At 46.4% G+C, this 23039-nt stretch overlaps 1 protein-coding gene across 6 annotated transcripts in view; it reads left to right on the forward strand.

Annotated features, from left to right (window-relative positions):
* pde3a.L (phosphodiesterase 3A L homeolog) overlaps positions 1–23039 on the forward strand; it is an 83224-nt gene that overhangs the window by 47030 nt on the left and 13155 nt on the right. The window lies entirely within an intron of this gene.

Below are 23039 nucleotides of genomic sequence, written 5' to 3' on the forward strand. Positions count from 1 at the left end.
TGGTGTCTATAGTAACAGTGGATAATAGTCTCTGGGAAGGGAGTGTGACTGTGGGATAGCAGGTATAGTAGGGAGAGATGGTGTCTATAGTAACAGTGGATAATAGTCTCTGGGAAGGGAGTGTGACTGTGGGATAGCAGGTATAGTAGGGAGAGATGTGTCTATAGTAACAGTGGATAATAGTCTCTGGGAAGGGAGTGTGACTGTGGGATAGCAGGTATAGTAGGGAGAGATGTGTCTATAGTAACAGTGGATAATAGTCTCTGGGAAGGGAGTGTGACTGTAGGATAACAGGTATAGTAGGGAGAGATGGTGCCTATAGTAACAGTGGATAATAGTCTCTGGGAAGGGAGTGTGACTGTGGGATAGCAGGTATAGTAGGGAGAGATGTGTCTATAGTAACAGTGGATAATAGTCTCTGGGAAGGGAGTGTGACTGTGGGATAGCAGGTATAGTAGGGAGAGATGTGTCTATAGTAACAGTGGATAATAGTCTCTGGGAAGGGAGTGTGACTGTAGGATAACAGGTATAGTAGGGAGAGATGGTGCCTATAGTAACAGTGGATAATAGTCTCTGGGAAGGGAGTGTGACTGTGGGATAGCAGGTATAGTAGGGAGAGATGTGTCTATAGTAACAGTGGATAATAGTCTCTGGGAAGGGAGTGTGACTGTAGGATAACAGGTATAGTAGGGAGAGATGGTGCCTATAGTAACAGTGGATAATAGTCTCTGGGAAGGGAGTGTGACTGTGGGATAGCAGGTATAGTAGGGAGAGATGTGTCTATAGTAACAGTGGGATAATAGTCTCTGGGAAGGGAGTGTGACTGTGGGATAGCAGGTATAGTAGGGAGAGATGGTGCCTATAGTAACAGTGGGATAATAGTCTCTGGGAAGGGAGTGTGACTGTGGGATAGCAGGTATAGTAGGGAGAGATGTGTCTATAGTAACAGTGGATAATAGTCTCTGGGAAGGGAGTGTGACTGTAGGATAACAGGTATAGTAGGGAGAGATGGTGCCTATAGTAACAGTGGATAATAGTCTCTGGGAAGGGAGTGTGACTGTGGGATAGCAGGTATAGTAGGGAGAGATGTGTCTATAGTAACAGTGGGATAATAGTCTCTGGGAAGGGAGTGTGACTGTGGGATAGCAGGTATAGTAGGGAGAGATGGTGCCTATAGTAACAGTGGGATAATAGTCTCTGGGAAGGGAGTGTGACTGTGGGATAGCAGGTATAGTAGGGAGAGATGTGTCTATAGTAACAGTGGATAATAGTCCTCTGGGAAGGGAGTGTGACTGTGGGATAGCAGGTATAGTAGGGAGAGATGTGTCTATAGTAACAGTGGATAATAGTCTCTGGGAAGGGAGTGTGACTGTGGGATAGCAGGTATAGTAGGGAGAGATGTGTCTATAGTAACAGTGGATAATAGTCTCTGGGAAGGGAGTGTGACTGTGGATAGCAGGTATAGTAGGGAGAGATGTGTCTATAGTAACAGTGGGATAATAGTCTCTGGGAAGGGAGTGTGACTGTGGGATAGCAGGTATAGTAGGGAGAGATGTGTCTATAGTAACAGTGGGATAATAGTCTCTGGGAAGGGAGTGTGACTGTGGGATAGCAGGTATAGTAGGGAGAGATGGTGTCTATAGTAACAGTGGATAATAGTCTCTGGGAAGGGAGTGTGACTGTGGGATAGCAGGTATAGTAGGGAGAGATGTGTCTATAGTAACAGTGGGATAATAGTCTCTGGGAAGGGAGTGTGACTGTGGGATAGCAGGTATAGTAGGGAGAGATGTGTCTATAGTAACAGTGGGATAATAGTCTCTGGGAAGGGAGTGTGACTGTGGGATAGCAGGTATAGTAGGGAGAGATGTGTCCTATAGTAACAGTGGATAATAGTCTCTGGGAAGGGAGTGTGACTATGGGATAGCAGGTATAGTAGGGAGAGATGTGTCTATAGTAACAGTGGATAATAGTCTCTGGGAAGGGAGTGTGACTGTGGGATAGCAGGTATAGTAGGGAGAGATGGTGCCTATAGTAACAGTGGGATAATAGTCTCTGGGAAGGGAGTGTGGCTGTGGGATAGCAGGTATAGTAGGGAGAGATGTGTCTATAGTAACAGTGGATAATAGTCTCTGGGAAGGGAGTGTGACTGTGGGATAGCAGGTATAGTAGGGAGAGATGTGTCTATAGTAACAGTGGATAATAGTCTCTGGGAAGGGAGTGTGACTGTGGGATAGCAGGTATAGTAGGGAGAGATGTGTCTATAGTAACAGTGGATAATAGTCTCTGGGAAGGGAGTGTGACTGTGGGATAGCAGGTATAGTAGGGAGAGATGGTGTCTATAGTAACAGTGGATAATAGTCTCTGGGAAGGGAGTGTGACTGTGGGATAGCAGGTATAGTAGGGAGAGATGTGTCTATAGTAACAGTGGGATAATAGTCTCTGGGAAGGGACGTGTGACTGTGGGATAGCAGGTATAGTAGGGAGAGATGTGTCTATAGTAACAGTGGATAATAGTCTCTGGGAAGGGAGTGTGACTGTGGGATAGCAGGTATAGTAGGGAGAGATGTGTCTATAGTAACAGTGGATAATAGTCTCTGGGAAGGGAGTGTGACTGTGGATAGCAGGTATAGTAGGGAGAGATGTGTCTATAGTAACAGTGGATAATAGTCTCTGGGAAGGGAGTGTGACTGTAGGATAGCAGGTATAGTAGGGAGAGATGGTGCCTATAGTAACAGTGGATAATAGTCTCTGGGAAGGGAGTGTGACTGTGGATAGCAGGTATAGTAGGGAGAGATGTGTCTATAGATACAGTGGGATAATAGTCTCTGGGAAGGGAGTTGACTGTGGGATAGCAGGTATATAGGAGAGATGGTGCCTATAGTAACAGTGGGATAAACAGTCTCTGGAAGGGAGTGTGACTGTGGGATAGCAGGTATAGTAGGGAGAGATGTGTCTATAGTAACAGTGGATAATAGTCTCTGGGAAGGGAGTGTGACTGTGGGATAGCAGGTATAGTAGGGAGAGATGTGTCTATAGTAACAGTGGATAATAGTCTCTGGGAAGGGAGTGTGACTGTGGGATAGCAGGTATAGTAGGGAGAGATGTGTCTATAGTAACAGTGGGATAATAGTCTCTGGGAAGGGAGTGTGACTGTGGGATAGCAGGTATAGTAGGGAGAGATGTGTCTATAGTAACAGTGGGATAATAGTCTCTGGGAAGGGAGTGTGACTGTGGGATAGCAGGTATAGTAGGGAGAGATGGTGTCTATAGTAACAGTGGATAATAGTCTCTGGGAAGGGAGTGTGACTGTGGGATAGCAGGTATAGTAGGGAGAGATGTGTCTATAGTAACAGTGGGGATAATAGTCTCTGGGAAGGGAGTGTGACTGTGGGATAGCAGGTATAGTAGGGAGAGATGTGTCTATAGTAACAGTGGGATAATAGTCTCTGGGAAGGGAGTGTGACTGTGGGATAGCAGGTATAGTAGGGAGAGATGTGTCTATAGTAACAGTGGGATAATAGTCTCTGGGAAGGGAGTGTGACTGTGGGATAGCAGGTATAGTAGGGAGAGATGTGTCTATAGTAACAGTGGATAATAGTCTCTGGGAAGGGAGTGTGACTGTGGGATAGCAGGTATAGTAGGGAGAGATGTGTCTATAGTAACAGTGGATAATAGTCTCTGGGAAGGGAGTGTGACTGTGGGATAGCAGGTATAGTAGGGAGAGATGGTGCCTATAGTAACAGTGGGATAATAGTCTCTGGGAAGGGAGTGTGGCTGTGGGATAGCAGGTATAGTAGGGAGAGATGTGTCTATAGTAACAGTGGATAATAGTCTCTGGGAAGGAGTGTGACTGTGGGATAGCAGGTATAGTAGGGAGAGATGTGTCTATAGTAACAGTGGATAATAGTCTCTGGGAAGGGAGTGTGACTGTGGGATAGCAGGTATAGTAGGGGGAGATGTGTCTATAGTAACAGTGGATAATAGTCTCTGGGAAGGGAGTGTGACTGTGGGATAGCAGGTATAGTAGGGAGAGATGGTGTCTATAGTAACAGTGGATAATAGTCTCTGGGAAGGGAGTGTGACTGTGGGATAGCAGGTATAGTAGGGAGAGATGGTGCCTATAGTAACAGTGGATAATAGTCTCTGGGAAGGGAGTGTGACTGTGGGATAGCAGGTATAGTAGGGAGAGATGGTGCCTATAGTAACAGTGGATAATAGTCTCTGGGAAGGGAGTGTGACTGTGGGATAGCAGGTATAGTAGGGAGAGATGGTGTCTATAGTAACAGTGGATAATAGTCTCTGGGAAGGGAGTGTGACTGTGGGATAGCAGGTATAGTAGGGAGAGATGTGTCTATAGTAACAGTGGATAATAGTCTCTGGGAAGGGAGTGTGACTGTGGGATAGCAGGTATAGTAGGGAGAGATGTGTCTATAGTAACAGTGGATAATAGTCTCTGGGAAGGGAGTGTGACTGTGGGATAGCAGGTATAGTAGGGAGAGATGGTGCCTATAGTAACAGTGGATAATAGTCTCTGGGAAGGGAGTGTGACTGTGGGATAGCAGGTATAGTAGGGAGAGATGGTGCCTATAGTAACAGTGGATAATAGTCTCTGGGGAAGGGAGTGTGACTGTGGGATAGCAGGTATAGTAGGGAGAGATGTGTCTGTAGTAACAGTGGATAATAGTCTCTGGGAAGGGAGTGTGACTGTGGGATAGCAGGTATAGTAGGGAGAGATGGTGTCTATAGTAACAGTGGATAATAGTCTCTGGGAAGGGAGTGTGACTGTGGGATAGCAGGTATAGTAGGGAGAGATGGTGCCTATAGTAACAGTAGGATAATAGTCTCTGGGAAGGGAGTGTGACTGTGGGATAGCAGGTATAGTAGGGAGAGATGTGTCTATAGTAACAGTAGATAATAGTCTCTGGGAAGGGAGTGTGACTGTGGGATAGCAGGTATAGTAGGGAGAGATGGTGCCTATAGTAACAGTGGATAATAGTCTCTGGGAAGGGAGTGTGACTGTGGGATAGCAGGTATAGTAGGGAGAGATGGTTTCTATAGTAACAGTGGATAATAGTCTCTGGGAAGGGAGTGTGACTGTGGGATAGTAGGTATAGTAGGGGAGATGGTGCCTATAGTAACAGTGGGATAATAGTCTCTGGGAAGGGAGTGTGACTGTGGGATAGTAGGTATAGTAGGGGAGATGGTGCCTATAGTAACAGTGGGATAATAGTCTCTGGGAAGGGAGTGTGACTGTGGGATAGCAGGTATAGTAGGGAGAGATGTGTCTATAGTAACAGTGGATAATAGTCTCTGGGAAGGGAGTGTGACTGTGGGATAGCAGGTATAGTAGGGAGAGATGTGTCTATAGTAACAGTGGATAATAGTCTCTGGGAAGGGAGTGTGACTGTGGGATAGCAGGTATAGTAGGGAGAGATGTGTCTATAGTAACAGTGGATAATAGTCTCTGGGAAGGGAGTGTGACTGTGGGATAGCAGGTATAGTAGGGAGAGATGTGTCTATAGTAACAGTGGGATAATAGTCTCTGGGAAGGGAGTGTGACTGTGGGATAGCAGGTATAGTAGGGAGAGATGTGTCTATAGTAACAGTGGGATAATAGTCTCTGGGAAGGGAGTGTGACTGTGGGATAGCAGGTATAGTAGGGAGAGATGGTGTCTATAGTAACAGTGGATAATAGTCTCTGGGAAGGGAGTGTGACTGTGGGATAGCAGGTATAGTAGGGAGAGATGTGTCTATAGTAACAGTGGGATAATAGTCTCTGGGAAGGGAGTGTGACTGTGGGATAGCAGGTATAGTAGGGAGAGATGTGTCTATAGTAACAGTGGGATAATAGTCTCTGGGAAGGGAGTGTGACTGTGGGATAGCAGGTATAGTAGGGAGAGATGTGTCTATAGTAACAGTGGATAATAGTCTCTGGGAAGGGAGTGTGACTGTGGGATAGCAGGTATAGTAGGGAGAGATGTGTCTATAATAACAGTGGATAATAGTCTCTGGGAAGGGAGTGTGACTGTGGGATAGCAGGTATAGTAGGGAGAGATGGTGCCTATAGTAACAGTGGGATAATAGTCTCTGGGAAGGGAGTGTGGCTGTGGGATAGCAGGTATAGTAGGGAGAGATGTGTCTATAGTAACAGTGGATAATAGTCTCTGGGAAGGGAGTGTGACTGTGGGATAGCAGGTATAGTAGGGAGAGATGTGTCTATAGTAACAGTGGGATAATAGTCTCTGGGAAGGGAGTGTGACTGTGGGATAGCAGGTATAGTAGGGAGAGATGTGTCTATAGTAACAGTGGATAATAGTCTCTGGGAAGGGAGTGTGACTGTGGGATAGCAGGTATAGTAGGGAGAGATGTGTCTATAGTAACAGTGGATAATAGTCTCTGGGAAGGGAGTGTGACTGTGGGATAGCAGGTATAGTAGGGAGAGATGTGTCTATAGTAACAGTGGATAATAGTCTCTGGGAAGGGAGTGTGACTGTGGGATAGCAGGTATAGTAGGGAGAGATGGTGTCTATAGTAACAGTGGATAATAGTCTCTGGGAAGGGAGTGTGACTGTGGGATAGCAGGTATAGTAGGGAGAGATGTGTCTATAGTAACAGTGGGATAATAGTCTCTGGGAAGGGAGTGTGACTGTGGGATAGCAGGTATAGTAGGGAGAGATGTGTCTATAGTAACAGTGGATAATAGTCTCTGGGAAGGGAGTGTGACTGTGGGATAGCAGGTATAGTAGGGAGAGATGTGTCTATAGTAACAGTGGATAATAGTCTCTGGGAAGGGAGTGTGACTGTGGGATAGCAGGTATAGTAGGGAGAGATGTGTCTATAGTAACAGTGGATAATAGTCTCTGGGAAGGGAGTGTGACTGTAGGATAGCAGGTATAGTAGGGAGAGATGGTGCCTATAGTAACAGTGGATAATAGTCTCTGGGAAGGGAGTGTGACTGTGGGATAGCAGGTATAGTAGGGAGAGATGTGTCTATAGTAACAGTGGGATAATAGTCTCTGGGAAGGGAGTGTGACTGTGGGATAGCAGGTATAGTAGGGAGAGATGGTGCCTATAGTAACAGTGGGATAATAGTCTCTGGGAAGGGAGTGTGACTGTGGGATAGCAGGTATAGTAGGGAGAGATGTGTCTATAGTAACAGTGGATAATAGTCTCTGGGAAGGGAGTGTGACTGTGGGATAGCAGGTATAGTAGGGAGAGATGTGTCTATAGTAACAGTGGATAATAGTCTCTGGGAAGTGAGTGTGACTGTGGGATAGCAGGTATAGTAGGGAGAGATGTGTCTATAGTAACAGTGGATAATAGTCTCTGGGAAGGGAGTGTGACTGTGGGATAGCAGGTATAGTAGGGAGAGATGTGTCTATAGTAACAGTGGGATAATAGTCTCTGGGAAGGGAGTGTGACTGTGGGATAGCAGGTATAGTAGGGAGAGATGTGTCTATAGTAACAGTGGGATAATAGTCTCTGGGAAGGGAGTGTGACTGTGGGATAGCAGGTATAGTAGGGAGAGATGGTGTCTATAGTAACAGTGGATAATAGTCTCTGGGAAGGGAGTGTGACTGTGGGATAGCAGGTATAGTAGGGAGAGATGTGTCTATAGTAACAGTGGGATAATAGTCTCTGGGAAGGGAGTGTGACTGTGGGATAGCAGGTATAGTAGGGAGAGATGTGTCTATAGTAACAGTGGGATAATAGTCTCTGGGAAGGGAGTGTGACTGTGGGATAGCAGGTATAGTAGGGAGAGATGTGTCTATAGTAACAGTGGGATAATAGTCTCTTGGAAGGGAGTGTGACTGTGGGATAGCAGGTATAGTAGGGAGAGATGTGTCTATAGTAACAGTGGATAATAGTCTCTGGAAGGGAGTGTGACTGTGGGATAGCAGGTATAGTAGGGAGAGATGTGTCTATAGTAACAGTGGATAATAGTCCTCTGGGAAGGGAGTGTGACTGTGGGATAGCAGGTATAGTAGGGAGAGATGGTGCCTATAGTAACAGTGGGATAATAGTCTCTGGGAAGGGAGTGTGGCTGTGGGATAGCAGGTATAGTAGGGAGAGATGTGTCTATAGTAACAGTGGATGATAGTCTCTGGGAAGGGAGTGTGACTGTGGGATAGCAGGTATAGTAGGGAGAGATGTGTCTATAGTAACAGTGGATAATAGTCTCTGGGAAGGGAGTGTGACTGTGGATAGCAGGTATAGTAGGGAGAGATGGTGTCTATAGTAACAGTGGATAATAGTCTCTGGGAAGGGAGTGTGACTGTGGGATAGCAGGTATAGTAGGGAGAGATGTGTCTATAGTAACAGTGGATAATAGTCTCTGGGAAGGGAGTGTGACTGTGGGATAGCAGGTATAGTAGGGAGAGATGTGTCTATAGTAACAGTGGATAATAGTCTCTGGGAAGGGAGTGTGACTGTGGGATAGCAGGTATAGTAGGGAGAGATGGTGCCTATAGTAACAGTGGATAATAGTCTCTGGGAAGGGAGTGTGACTGTGGGATAGCAGGTATAGTAGGGAGAGATGGTGCCTATAGTAACAGTGGATAATAGTCTCTGGGAAGGGAGTGTGACTGTGGGATAGCAGGTATAGTAGGGAGAGATGTGTCTATAGTAACAGTGGATAATAGTCTCTGGGAAGGGAGTGTGACTGTGGGATAGCAGGTATAGTAGGGAGAGATGGTGTCTATAGTAACAGTGGATAATAGTCTCTGGGAAGGGAGTGTGACTGTGGGATAGCAGGTATAGTAGGGAGAGATGTGTCTATAGTAACAGTGGATAATAGTCTCTGGGAAGGGAGTGTGACTGTGGGATAGCAGGTATAGTAGGGAGAGATGTGTCTATAGTAACAGTGGATAATAGTCTCTGGGAAGGGAGTGTGACTGTGGGATAGCAGGTATAGTAGGGAGAGATGTGTCTATAGTAACAGTGGATAATAGTCTCTGGGAAGGGAGTGTGACTGTGGGATAGCAGGTATAGTAGGGAGAGATGGTGTCTATAGTAACAGTGGATAATAGTCTCTGGGAAGGGAGTGTGACTGTGGGATAGCAGGTATAGTAGGGAGAGATGTGTCTATAGTAACAGTGGGATAATAGTCTCTGGGAAGGGAGTGTGACTGTGGGATAGCAGGTATAGTAGGGAGAGATGTGTCTATAGTAACAGTGGATAATAGTCTCTGGGAAGGGAGTGTGACTGTGGGATAGCAGGTATAGTAGGGAGAGATGTGTCTATAGTAACAGTGGGATAATAGTCTCTGGGAAGGGAGTGTGACTGTGGGATAGCAGGTATAGTAGGGAGAGATGTGTCTATAGTAACAGTGGGATAATAGTCTCTGGGAAGGGAGTGTGGACTGTGGGATAGCAGGTATAGTAGGGAGAGATGGTGTCTATAGTAACAGTGGATAATAGTCTCTGGGAAGGGAGTGTGACTGTGGGATAGCAGGTATAGTAGGGAGAGATGTGTCTATAGTAACAGTGGGATAATAGTCTCTGGGAAGGGAGTGTGACTGTGGGATAGCAGGTATAGTAGGGAGAGATGTGTCTATAGTAACAGTGGGATAATAGTCTCTGGGAAGGGAGTGTGACTGTGGGATAGCAGGTATAGTAGGGAGAGATGTGTCTATAGTAACAGTGGGATAATAGTCTCTGGGAAGGGAGTGTGACTGTGGGATAGCAGGTATAGTAGGGAGAGATGTGTCTATAGTAACAGTGGATAATAGTCTCTGGGAAGGGAGTGAGACTGTGGGATAGCAGGTATAGTAGGGAGAGATGTGTCTATAGTAACAGTGGATAATAGTCTCTGGGAAGGGAGTGTGACTGTGGGATAGCAGGTATAGTAGGGAGAGATGGTGCCTATAGTAACAGTGGGATAATAGTCTCTGGGAAGGGAGTGTGGCTGTGGGATAGCAGGTATAGTAGGGAGAGATGTGTCTATAGTAACAGTGGATAATAGTCTCTGGGAAGGGAGTGTGACTGTGGGATAGCAGGTATAGTAGGGAGAGATGTGTCTATAGTAACAGTGGATAATAGTCTCTGGGAAGGGAGTGTGACTGTGGGATAGCAGGTATAGTAGGGAGAGATGTGTCTATAGTAACAGTGGATAATAGTCTCTGGGAAGGGAGTGTGACTGTGGGATAGCAGGTATAGTAGGGAGAGATGGTGTCTATAGTAACAGTGGATAATAGTCTCTGGGAAGGGAGTGTGACTGTGGGATAGCAGGTATAGTAGGGAGAGATGGTGCCTATAGTAACAGTGGATAATAGTCTCTGGGAAGGGAGTGTGACTGTGGGATAGCAGGTATAGTAGGGAGAGATGGTGCCTATAGTAACAGTGGATAATAGTCTCTGGGAAGGGAGTGTGACTGTGGGATAGCAGGTATAGTAGGGAGAGATGGTGTCTATAGTAACAGTGGATAATAGTCTCTGGGAAGGGAGTGTGACTGTGGGATAGCAGGTATAGTAGGGAGAGATGTGTCTATAGTAACAGTGGATAATAGTCTCTGGGAAGGGAGTGTGACTGTGGATAGCAGGTATAGTAGGGAGAGATGGTGTCTATAGTAACAGTGGATAATAGTCTCTGGGAAGGGAGTGTGACTGTGGGATAGCAGGTATAGTAGGGAGAGATGGTGTCTATAGTAACAGTGGATAATAGTCTCTGGGAAGGGAGTGTGACTGTGGGATAGCAGGTATAGTAGGGAGAGATGTGTCTATAGTAACAGTGGATAATAGTCTCTGGGAAGGGAGTGTGACTGTGGGATAGCAGGTATAGTAGGGAGAGATGTGTCTATAGTAACAGTGGATAATAGTCTCTGGGAAGGGAGTGTGACTGTGGGATAGCAGGTATAGTAGGGAGAGATGGTGCCTATAGTAACAGTGGATAATAGTCTCTGGGAAGGGAGTGTGACTGTGGATAGCAGGTATAGTAGGGAGAGATGGTGCCTATAGTAACAGTGGATAATAGTCTCTGGGAAGGGAGTGTGACTGTGGGATAGCAGGTATAGTAGGGAGAGATGTGTCTATAGTAACAGTGGATAATAGTCTCTGGGAAGGGAGTGTGACTGTGGGATAGCAGGTATAGTAGGGAGAGATGGTGTCTATAGTAACAGTGGATAATAGTCTCTGGGAAGGGAGTGTGACTGTGGGATAGCAGGTATAGTAGGGAGAGATGGTGCCTATAGTAACAGTGGATAATAGTCTCTGGGAAGGGAGTGTGACTGTGGGATAGCAGGTATAGTAGGGAGAGATGTGTCTATAGTAACAGTGGATAATAGTCTCTGGGAAGGGAGTGTGACTGTGGGATAGCAGGTATAGTAGGGAGAGATGGTGTCTATAGTAACAGTGGATAATAGTCTCTGGGAAGGGAGTGTGACTGTGGGATAGCAGGTATAGTAGGGAGAGATGGTGCCTATAGTAACAGTGGGATAATAGTCTCTGGGAAGGGAGTGTGACTGTGGGATAGCAGGTATAGTAGGGAGAGATGTGTCTATAGTAACAGTAGATAATAGTCTCTGGGAAGGGAGTGTGACTGTGGGATAGCAGGTATAGTAGGGAGAGATGGTGCCTATAGTAACAGTGGATAATAGTCTCTGGAAGGGAGTGTGACTGTGGGATAGCAGGTATAGTAGGGAGAGATGGTTTCTATAGTAACAGTGGATAATAGTCTCTGGGAAGGGAGTGTGACTGTGGGATAGTAGGTATAGTAGGGGAGATGGTGCCTATAGTAACAGTGGGATAATAGTCTCTGGGAAGGGAGTGTGACTGTGGGATAGCAGGTATAGTAGGGAGAGATGGTGCCTATAGTAACAGTGGATAATAGTCTCTGGGAAGGGAGTGTGACTGTGGGATAGCAGGTATAGTAGGGAGAGATGTGTCTATAGTAACAGTGGATAATAGTCTCTGGGAAGGGAGTGTGACTGTGGGATAGCAGGTATAGTAGGGAGAGATGTGTCTATAGTAACAGTGGATAATAGTCTCTGGGAAGGGAGTGTGACTGTAGGATAGCAGGTATAGTAGGGAGAGATGGTGCCTATAGTAACAGTGGATAATAGTCTCTGGGAAGGGAGTGTGACTGTGGGGATAGCAGGTATAGTAGGGAGAGATGTGTCTATAGTAACAGTGGATAATAGTCTCTGGGAAGGGAGTGTGACTGTGGGATAGCAGGTATAGTAGGGAGAGATGGTGCCTATAGTAACAGTGGGATAATAGTCTCTGGGAAGGGAGTGTGACTGTGGGATAGCAGGTATAGTAGGGAGAGATGTGTCTATAGTAACAGTGGATAATAGTCTCTGGGAAGGGAGTGTGACTGTGGGATAGCAGGTATAGTAGGGAGAGATGTGTCTATAGTAACAGTGGATAATAGTCTCTGGGAAGGGAGTGTGACTGTGGGATAGCAGGTATAGTAGGGAGAGATGTGTCTATAGTAACAGTGGATAATAGTCTCTGGGAAGGGAGTGTGACTGTGGGATAGCAGGTATAGTAGGGAGAGATGTGTCTATAGTAACAGTGGATAATAGTCTCTGGGAAGGGAGTGTGACTGTGGGATAGCAGGTATAGTAGGGAGAGATGTGTCTATAGTAACAGTGGGATAATAGTCTCTGGGAAGGGAGTGTGGACTGTGGGATAGCAGGTATAGTAGGGAGAGATGGTGTCTATAGTAACAGTGGATAATAGTCTCTGGGAAGGGAGTGTGACTGTGGGATAGCAGGTATAGTAGGGAGAGATGTGTCTATAGTAACAGTGGGATAATAGTCTCTGGGAAGGGAGTGTGACTGTGGGATAGCAGGTATAGTAGGGAGAGATGTGTCTATAGTAACAGTGGGATAATAGTCTCTGGGAAGGGAGTGTGACTGTGGGATAGCAGGTATAGTAGGGAGAGATGTGTCTATACTAACAGTGGGATAATAGTCTCTGGGAAGGGAGTGTGACTGTGGGATAGCAGGTATAGTAGGGAGAGATGTGTCTATAGTAACAGTGGATAATAGTCTCTGGGAAGGGAGTGTGACTGTGGGATAGCAGGTATAGTAGGGAGAGATGTGTCTATAGTAACAGTGGATAATAGTCTCTGGGAAGGGAGTGTGACTGTGGGATAGCAGGTATAGTAGGGAGAGATGGTGCCTATAGTAACAGTGGGATAATAGTCTCTGGGAAGGGAGTGTGGCTGTGGGATAGCAGGTATAGTAGGGAGAGATGTGTCTATAGTAACAGTGGATAATAGTCTCTGGGAAGGGAGTGTGACTGTGGGATAGCAGGTATAGTAGGGAGAGATGTGTCTATAGTAACAGTGGATAATAGTCTCTGGGAAGGGAGTGTGACTGTGGGATAGCAGGTATAGTAGGGAGAGATGTGTCTATAGTAACAGTGGATAATAGTCTCTGGGAAGGGGAGTGTGACTGTGGGATAGCAGGTATAGTAGGGAGAGATGGTGTCTATAGTAACAGTGGATAATAGTCTCTGGGAAGGGAGTGTGACTGTGGGATAGCAGGTATAGTAGGGAGAGATGGTGCCTATAGTAACAGTGGATAATAGTCTCTGGGAAGGGAGTGTGACTGTGGGATAGCAGGTATAGTAGGGAGAGATGGTGCCTATAGTAACAGTGGATAATAGTCTCTGGGAAGGGAGTGTGACTGTGGGATAGCAGGTATAGTAGGGAGAGATGGTGTCTATAGTAACAGTGGATAATAGTCTCTGGGAAGGGAGTGTGACTGTGGGATAGCAGGTATAGTAGGGAGAGATGTGTCTATAGTAACAGTGGATAATAGTCTCTGGGAAGGGAGTGTGACTGTGGGATAGCAGGTATAGTAGGGAGAGATGTGTCTATAGTAACAGTGGATAATAGTCTCTGGGAAGGGAGTGTGACTGTGGGATAGCAGGTATAGTAGGGAGAGATGGTGCCTATAGTAACAGTGGATAATAGTCTCAGGGAAGGGAGTGTGACTGTGGGATAGCAGGTATAGTAGGGAGAGATGGTGCCTATAGTAACAGTGGATAATAGTCTCTGGGAAGGGAGTGTGACTGTGGGATAGCAGGTATAGTAGGGAGAGATGTGTCTATAGTAACAGTGGATAATAGTCTCTGGGACGGGAGTGTGACTGTGGGATAGCAGGTATAGTAGGGAGAGATGGTGTCTATAGTAACAGTGGATAATAGTCTCTGGGAAGGGAGTGTGACTGTGGGATAGCAGGTATAGTAGGGAGAGATGGTGCCTATAGTAACAGTGGATAATAGTCTCTGGGAAGGGAGTGTGACTGTGGGATAGCAGGTATAGTAGGGAGAGATGTGTCTATAGTAACAGTGGATAATAGTCTCTGGGAAGGGAGTGTGACTGTGGGATAGCAGGTATAGTAGGGAGAGATGGTGTCTATAGTAACAGTGGATAATAGTCTCTGGGAAGGGAGTGTGACTGTGGGATAGCAGGTATAGTAGGGAGAGATGGTGTCTATAGTAACAGTGGGATAATAGTCTCTGGGAAGGGAGTGTGACTGTGGGATAGCAGGTATAGTAGGGAGAGATGGTGTCTATAGTAACAGTGGATAATAGTCTCTGGGAAGGGAGTGTGACTGTGGGATAGCAGGTATAGTAGGGAGAGATGGTGCCTATAGTAACAGTGGATAATAGTCTCTGGGAAGGGAGTGTGACTGTGGGATAGCAGGTATAGTAGGGAGAGATGTGTCTATAGTAACAGTAGATAATAGTCTCTGGGAAGGGAGTGTGACTGTGGGATAGCAGGTATAGTAGGGAGAGATGGTGCCTATAGTAACAGTGGATAATTGTCTCTGGGAAGGGAGTGTGACTGTGGGATAGCAGGTATAGTAGGGAGAGATGGTTTCTATAGTAACAGTGGATAATAGTCTCTGGGAAGGAGTGTGACTGTGGGATAGTAGGTATAGTAGGGGAGATGGTGCCTATAGTAACAGTGGGATAATAGTCTCTGGGAAGGGAGTGTGACTGTGGGATAGCAGGTATAGTAGGGAGAGATGGTGCCTATAGTAACAGTGGATAATAGTCTCTGGGAAGGGAGTGTGACTGTGGGATAGCAGGTATAGTAGGGAGAGATGTGTCTATAGTAACAGTGGATAATAGTCTCTGGGAAGGGAGTGTGACTGTGGGATAGCAGGTATAGTAGGGAGAGATGTGTCTATAGTAACAGTGGATAATAGTCTCTGGGAAGGGAGTGTGACTGTGGGATAGCAGGTATAGTAGGGAGAGATGGTGTCTATAGTAACAGTGGGATAATAGTCTCTGGGAAGGGAGTGTGACTGTGGGATAGCAGGTATAGTAGGGAGAGATGGTGTCTATAGTAACAGTGGGATAATAGTCTCTGGGAAGGGAGTGTGACTGTGGGATAGCAGGTATAGTAGGGAGAGATGGTGTCTATAGTAACAGTGGATAATAGTCTCTGGGAAGGGAGTGTGACTGTGGGATAGCAGGTATAGTAGGGAGAGATGGTGCCTATAGTAACAGTGGATAATAGTCTCTGGGAAGGGAGTGTGACTGTGGGATAGCAGGTATAGTAGGGAGAGATGTGTCTATAGTAACAGTAGATAATAGTCTCTGGGAAGGGAGTGTGACTGTGGGATAGCAGGTATAGTAGGGAGAGATGGTGCCTATAGTAACAGTGGATAATTGTCTCTGGGAAGGGAGTGTGACTGTGGGATAGCAGGTATAGTAGGGAGAGATGGTTTCTATAGTAACAGTGGATAATAGTCTCTGGGAAGGGAGTGTGACTGTGGGATAGTAGGTATAGTAGGGGAGATGGTGCCTATAGTAACAGTGGGATAATAGTCTCTGGGAAGGGAGTGTGACTGTGGGATAGCAGGTATAGTAGGGAGAGATGGTGCCTATAGTAACAGTGGATAATAGTCTCTGGGAAGGGAGTGTGACTGTGGGATAGCAGGTATAGTAGGGAGAGATGTGTCTATAGTAACAGTGGATAATAGTCTCTGGGAAGGGAGTGTGACTGTGGGATAGCAGGTATAGTAGGGAGAGATGTGCCTATAGTAACAGTGGATAATAGTCTCTGGGAAGGGAGTGTGACTGTGGGATAGCAGGTATAGTAGGGAGAGATGTGTCTATAGTAACAGTGGATAATAGTCTCTGGGAAGGGAGTGTGACTGTGGGATAGTAGGTATAGTAGGGGAGATGGTGCCTATAGTAACAGTGGGATAATAGTCTCTGGGAAGGGAGTGTGACTGTGGGATAGCAGGTATAGTAGGGAGAGATGTGTCTATAGTAACAGTGGATAATAGTCTCTGGGAAGGGAGTGTGACTGTGGGATAGCAGGTATAGCAGGGAGAGATGTGTCTATAGTAACAGTGGATAATAGTCTCTGGGAAGGGAGTGTGACTGTGGGATAGCAGGTATAGTAGGGAGAGATGGTGTCTATAGTAACAGTGGATAATAGTCTCTGGGAAGGGAGTGTGACTGTGGGATAGCAGGTATAGCAGGGAGAGATGTGTCTATAGTAACAGTGGATAATAGTCTCTGGGAAGGGAGTGTGACTGTGGGATAGCAGGTATAGTAGGGAGAGATGGGGTCTATAGTAACAGTGGATAATAGTCTCTGGGAAGGGAGTGTGACTGTGGGATAGCAGGTATAGTAGGGAGAGATGTGTCTATAGTAACAGTGGATAATAGTCTCTGGGAAGGGAGTGTGACTGTGGGATAGCAGGTATAGTAGGGAGAGATGGTGTCTATAGTAACAGTGGATAATAGTCTCTGGGAAGGGAGTGTGACTGTGGGATAGCAGGTATAGTAGGGAGAGATGGTGCCTATAGTAACAGTGGGATTAGTTGTTGTTGAACTACAAGCTCTATGTTAGTGAATATTGATATAAGGAATTTCCCATAGTGCTTTGCAGTTGCAGATGGGAATTGGCTGAATGAAGGTCTTTTTGCCCCTGACAGTTTCAGACATTTTTGCAGTTGGTCGAGGCCAATTGGGGGACAGAAGGAAAGTAAATAAAACAAATTGAGGGCTGAATAATGACAGTTGCACATTGAAAGCAGCTCAGAGTGAGGCCACAGGACTGATTTTCTGGGTTGGACTCGTGTCTGTTAAATGGAGCAGGTTCTACTGGATCCCAATGAATCCGCATGGGAACATCTGGGAGTCACTCGGAATTCTCATTCCATCCATAGAGACTTGTTGGTCAGTGGATCAGGGCTAATCCCTCATGGGCAGATCCTTACTAGAGGTTAGTGGGGCCCTTATGGTAACAAGGGGGCGTATGTGCCTAATTGATTAGAGCTTGTAATGAAGGACACGCCTCCTGCGGTGAATTCGGAGAGAATTGCCAATCCGGGTGCCATAAAATCTCTTTATAGGGGCACATAATGGGGTTAGAGTGGCCCCAAGGCATTACTGACAGTTGCACCCCTCATTTTTCTGGATGTTCATTGTCATGGTCTTCTATCATGTAGTAAGTCCTGTGGTTACTACAGGGTTAAAGGCTGTTCACTGTTCACCTGAACTCGATGGCTATGAACAGGTTAATGGTATCTATGTTAGTACATTTGATAAGAAAGCAATGAAGGAGTTAATGGAATGAAATATTATTTCTTGCCTTTACCTGTTCAATACGATCAAATGGGATCCCCTGGGTGAGTTGGGGCTTTCTAGCACCTGTGGGGGGTCCCTATAATGTACAGCACCCACATATATCAGTTTCCTGAGCAGCAACTGACGGAATGGCCCTTGAGATCAATTACTGGGGCCCTTGAGTTCCTCCTGCACATGAATTGTTTATTCACTAATGTCCTTGTGTTTCTGGGGCCCATTGTGTGTCCAACTCACTATTTCTCATTAAAGGGAAACTTCAGCCTCTGAGCTGCACCCCCTTCCCCAAATCCCCCCCCTATTACTGCTATTGAAATCCTCATCATTTGCATCTGTCGTGCGGCTGAATCATTCGTCCCCTTCATTGTATCCAGCGAGGCCCCCACTCTACCTGCACCCCAAGTGCAACTTTATTGTCCTCCTGCGCTATTTGTGCCCCAAAATTAACACAACTAAATACCCCCATTTAATTGCCCAATTTAAACCGACATAAGGCCCCCCAATCTCTCCCTAACTGACCTTCAGACTGGGCCCCCTTAGCTCATAACAAGATTACAGATATATAGAAACATTGGGGTGTCACCCTGCTATAGTTCCAGGGGTACCCAGGGTACAAATAAACACTCACCCCAAATCTCCCCCTAACTGACCTTCAGACTGGGCCCCCTTAGCTCATAACAAGGTTACAGATATAAAGAAACATTGGGGTGTCACCCTGCTATAGTTCCAGGGGTACCCAGGGTACAAATAAGCACTCACCCCAAATCTCCCCCTAACTGACCTTCAGACTGGGCCCCCTTAGCTCATAACAAGGTTACAGATATATAGAAACATTGGGGTGTCACCCTGCTATAGTTCCAGGGGTACCCAGGGTACAAATAAGCACTCACCCCAAATCTCTCCCTAACTGACCTTCAGACTGGGCCCCCTTAGCTCATAACAAGATTACAGATATATAGAAACATTGGGGTGTCACCCTGCTATAGTTCCAGGGGTACCCAGGGTACAAATAAACACTCACCCCAAATCTCCCCCTAACTGACCTTCAGACTGGGGCCCCCTTAGCTCATAACAAGGTTACAGATATATAGAAACATTGGGGTGTCACCCTGCTATAGTTCCAGGGGTACCCAGGGTACAAATAAACACTCACCCCAAATCTCCCCCTAACTGGCCTTCAGACTGGGCCCCCTTAGCTCATAACAAGGTTACAGATATATAGAAACATTGGGGTGTCACCCTGCTATAGTTCCAGGGGTACCCAGGGTACAAATAAACACTCACCCCAAATCTCCCCCTAACTGGCCTTCAGACTGGGCCCCCTTAGCTCATAACAAGGTTACAGATATATAGAAACATTGGGGTAACAGTCACCCTGCTATAGTTCCAGGGGTACCCAGGGTACAAATAAGCACTCACCCCAAATCTCCCCCTAACTGACCTTCAGACTGGGCCCCCTTAGCTCATAACAAGGTCACTGACCCCAGCAGCCAAAAAACGATTTCTCCATGAGACTACGATTTAAATGTTATTTTTCCTTATTATTTACTTATCTTTCTATGCAGCTTCTCTCTCAGATTCACAGTCTCTCGTTGAAGCCTGGTTGCTAGGGTAAATAGTACCCTAGCAACTAGCTTGCTGGAATTTCACACTGGAGAGCTGCTGAACAAAAACAAAGTAATTAAAAAAAAACATAAATAATAAACAATAATGACCAATTGCAACGTATCTCAGAATACCCCTCTCTACCTCTTACTAAAGTGGAACAAATGATTTAAAAGGACCCCCCAGAGTCGTCCGAGGGTCCCTGGGGACATTGGGAGGAGAGTCGGACTATTCTGAATTAGTGAAAAAGCAACATAAACGGGGGGTGTTGAGCCAGAGACAACAGTGCTACGCAATATGTTGGCGCTATATAAATACATGTTAATAATAATAATAATTGTGATGTTGTTGAACTATAAGTTTTCATTGATGGAGTTGTGTCAGTACAAGGGGTAAGAACGCCATCTAGTGGCAGAAGAGATAAAAGCAGGGAATTGTGGGGGTTCTTATGAGCCCCAGTAAAATCCAGACCAATATAACTTGTAGGGGCCCAATAATAGCGTTTCCGTGAGATTTAAAGGGGAAGTTGTGTATTAATTTAACATGACCTGTATGGACTTCTTCCTCTAACCACCATGAGACTGAGTCGTACTCTCTACTGGCCCAGAGATATTAGGGTTCAGTTACTATGATCCCCAGACTGTGTCCTGACAGTAATTGTGACATCACTTCTGGTTTCGTCGCTGTCTGTCGGATCAGAGAGGGTGGAAATGTTGGGGCCACCGCAGCCCCCCCAACTGAGCCCGTCCCGCTCCAGACTTGGGCACATTCAGACACATTGGCCTCGTTGCCTGGTTCTGATTATTTCTTTTCTTACCAGGGACTAACACTATTATGGATTCGGCCAAACCCTTTGCAAAAGATTTGGCTGAATCCCGAACCGAATCGGATTCCTAATTTGCATATGTAAATTAGGGGTGGGAAGGGGAAAACATTTTTTACTTCCTTGTTTTGTGCCAAAAAGTCACGCGATTTCTCTCCCGCCCCTAATTTGCATATGCAAATTAGGACTCTGTTGGATTCAGTGCATCCCTACTTCTTACAGGGAACTGTCTGACACCTTGACTTACACTGTATTCTTTACTAATTCTTCCTGGGGTTCAGAGCTCACACTCATTGGACATCATATTGTGTGTGTCCCCCAACTTCTGATCCCTATTTGCCTCAAAAAAGTGCAGCTTTGGGTTAGAGAAATCTGTCAGTTCTTAATGAAGGTTCTGTTTCTGGTTTTTGGCCGCAGTCGTTATAAAGTCCTTATGGGAGAAGCGTTGCCATAAAGCAAGGACGGGCTGCTGTAACTGATCACTGGGGCCATAAAGCAAGGATGGGCTGCTATAACTGATCACTGGGGCCAAAAAGCAAAGACGGGCTGCTGTAACTGATCACTGGGGCCATAAAGCAAGGACGGGCTGCTGTAACTGATCACTGGGACCATAAAGCAAAGACGGGCTGCTGTAACTGATCACTGGGGCCATAAAGCAAGGACGGGCTGCTGTAACTGATCACTGGGGCCATAAAGCAAGGACGGGCTGCTGTAACTGATCACTGGGGCCATAAAGCAAGGACGGGCTGCTGTAACTGATCACTGGGACCATAAAGCAAAGACGGGCTGCTGTAACTGATCACTGGGGCCATAAAGCAAGGACGGGCTGCTGTAACTGATCACTGGGGCCATAAAGCAAGGACGGGCTGCTGTAACTGATCACTGGGGCCATAAAGCAAGGACGGGCTGCTGTAACTGATCACTGGGGCCATAAAGCAAGGACGGGCTGCTGTAACTGATCACTGGGGCCATAAAGCAAGGACGGGCTGCTGTAACTGATCACTGGGGCCATAAAGCAAGGACAGGCTGCTGTAACTGATCACTGGGGCCATAAAGCAAGGACGGGCTGCTGTAACTGATCACTGGGGCCATAAAGCAAGGATGGGCTGCTGTAACTGATCACTGGGGCCATAAAGCAAGGACAGGCTGCTGTAACTGATCACTGGGACCATAAAGCAAGGACGGGATGCTGTAACTGATCACTGGGGCCATAAGGACGGGCTGCTGTAACTGATCACTGGGGCCATAAAGCAAGGACGGGCTGCTGTAACTGATCACTGGGGCCATTAAAGCAAGGACGGGCTGCTGTAACTGATCACTGGGGCCATAAAGCAAGGACGGGCTGCTGTAACTGATCACTGGGGCCATAAAGCAAGGACGGGCTGCTGTAACTGATCACTGGGGCCATAAAGCAAGGAGGGGCTGCTGTAACTGATCACTGGGGCGTGGCTACAAGTCACATGGTCAGACACAGTATGTGGAGCAGATAGGGAGGCAGCGATGTGTTCATGGGGACAGACAGGGCAGGATTTTCATGGGGCAAACGGGTACATTGTACCCACTTTCTGCTCTTTAAATCCTGCTCTACGGGGGGCAACACCCAAATCTGCAAACTGGAGCCCCCCTGGGATTTTAGGGAACTGTGTTGGGGGGGCAAAGGGAGCTGAAGGATCAGGAGGAGGGTTGTAATAGAGGGGCACAAGTTTTCCATCCACGATGCCCAAAATACTCCTGCATTGGGCCCTTCACCCCGTTATTGTGTAGCACTGGGCTGCGAGTACCCCAATACCAGGGCTGTAACTACAGAGGAAGCAGAAGGGGGGCCCCAGGTGACCCTAATTAATGCTGGAGCCGGCAGAGCCAGTGTCATTAACCCATTCAGCCCCCATACCTCCCAACATTTTGGAAACAGAAAGAGGGACAAAACACATTTCTATGGTTTTTATATGGTATTACAGTTTTGTTAATGAAGGTGAATTGCCCTTTAAGCTGTGAGTCTTCGTTCTTGTCTTATCTAAAACGGTTACAAAAGTATCTTGAGTATGTGTTCTGGGCTCTCTGCCAAGAGCCAATTAAGTTGGAAACTTTGTATCTTTTTTTGGCTGTTCAGTGCAGGAGATCAAAGGGAAACTCGGCTACAAATCCGGGACATGTGAGAATGATTAAGAGTGACGGGAGACTGGGGTACAGAACCCAAAATCAGGGAACCCCCGACTTCTACACAAGTCAGTCCCATTGCATGCTGGGTATTGTAGTCTTACATTCAACTTGGCACATTACCCAACATGCACTGGGAGACACCGGCTTGGCACTTTAGGGACAGAAAAAACTTTGGTTGGTTTCCAAATAACAAACCAGCCAAAGGCCCAAAAAGTAGCCCAAATCGGTACCTTGGCTAGTTTGTACTTGGAAAACCACCAGCCTGGGATTGAAATTAGTAGCCCAATTTGGCTGGAAAACCGCCAGCCTGGGATTGAAATTAGTAGCCCAATTTGGCTGGAAAACCGCCAGCCTGGGATTGAAATTAGTAGCCCAATTTGGCTGGAAAACCGCCAGCCTGGGATTGAAATTAGTAGCCCAATTTGGCTGGAAAACCGCCAGCCTGGGATTGAAATTAGTAGCCCAATTTGGCTGGAAAACCGCCAGCCTGGGATTGAAATTAGTAGCCCAATTTGGCTGGAAAACCGCCAGCCTGGGATTGAAATTAGTAGCCCAATTTGGCTGGAAAACCGCCAGCCTGGCAACCCTGGATCCAGAGCTGAGCAATCCGGGCAGACTCACTTTCAGCCTGTACCATTAGACATACAGAGGGGGGGAGACTCTGCTTCTTGGCCCGGGGTTTCCAGGTCTAATTTTCGGCTACAAAACCAGCCCCAAACTAGCCAAGAGGCACTTCAAAAGTAGCCCAAAAATATATGAATATATAAAAATAAATGAATATATGTGTGAAAATGCGACTTTTTTTAAGTTTTCACTGTTTCGCTAATATTTCAAGAAGTAAAATGGGAGAGATTTGCCCGTCATAAGGCCTAATTAATATTCAATTCCA

The sequence above is a fragment of the Xenopus laevis genome, chromosome 3L, assembly GCF_017654675.1.
Source record: "Xenopus laevis strain J_2021 chromosome 3L, Xenopus_laevis_v10.1, whole genome shotgun sequence".
Taxonomy (NCBI): Eukaryota; Metazoa; Chordata; class Amphibia; order Anura; family Pipidae; genus Xenopus; species Xenopus laevis.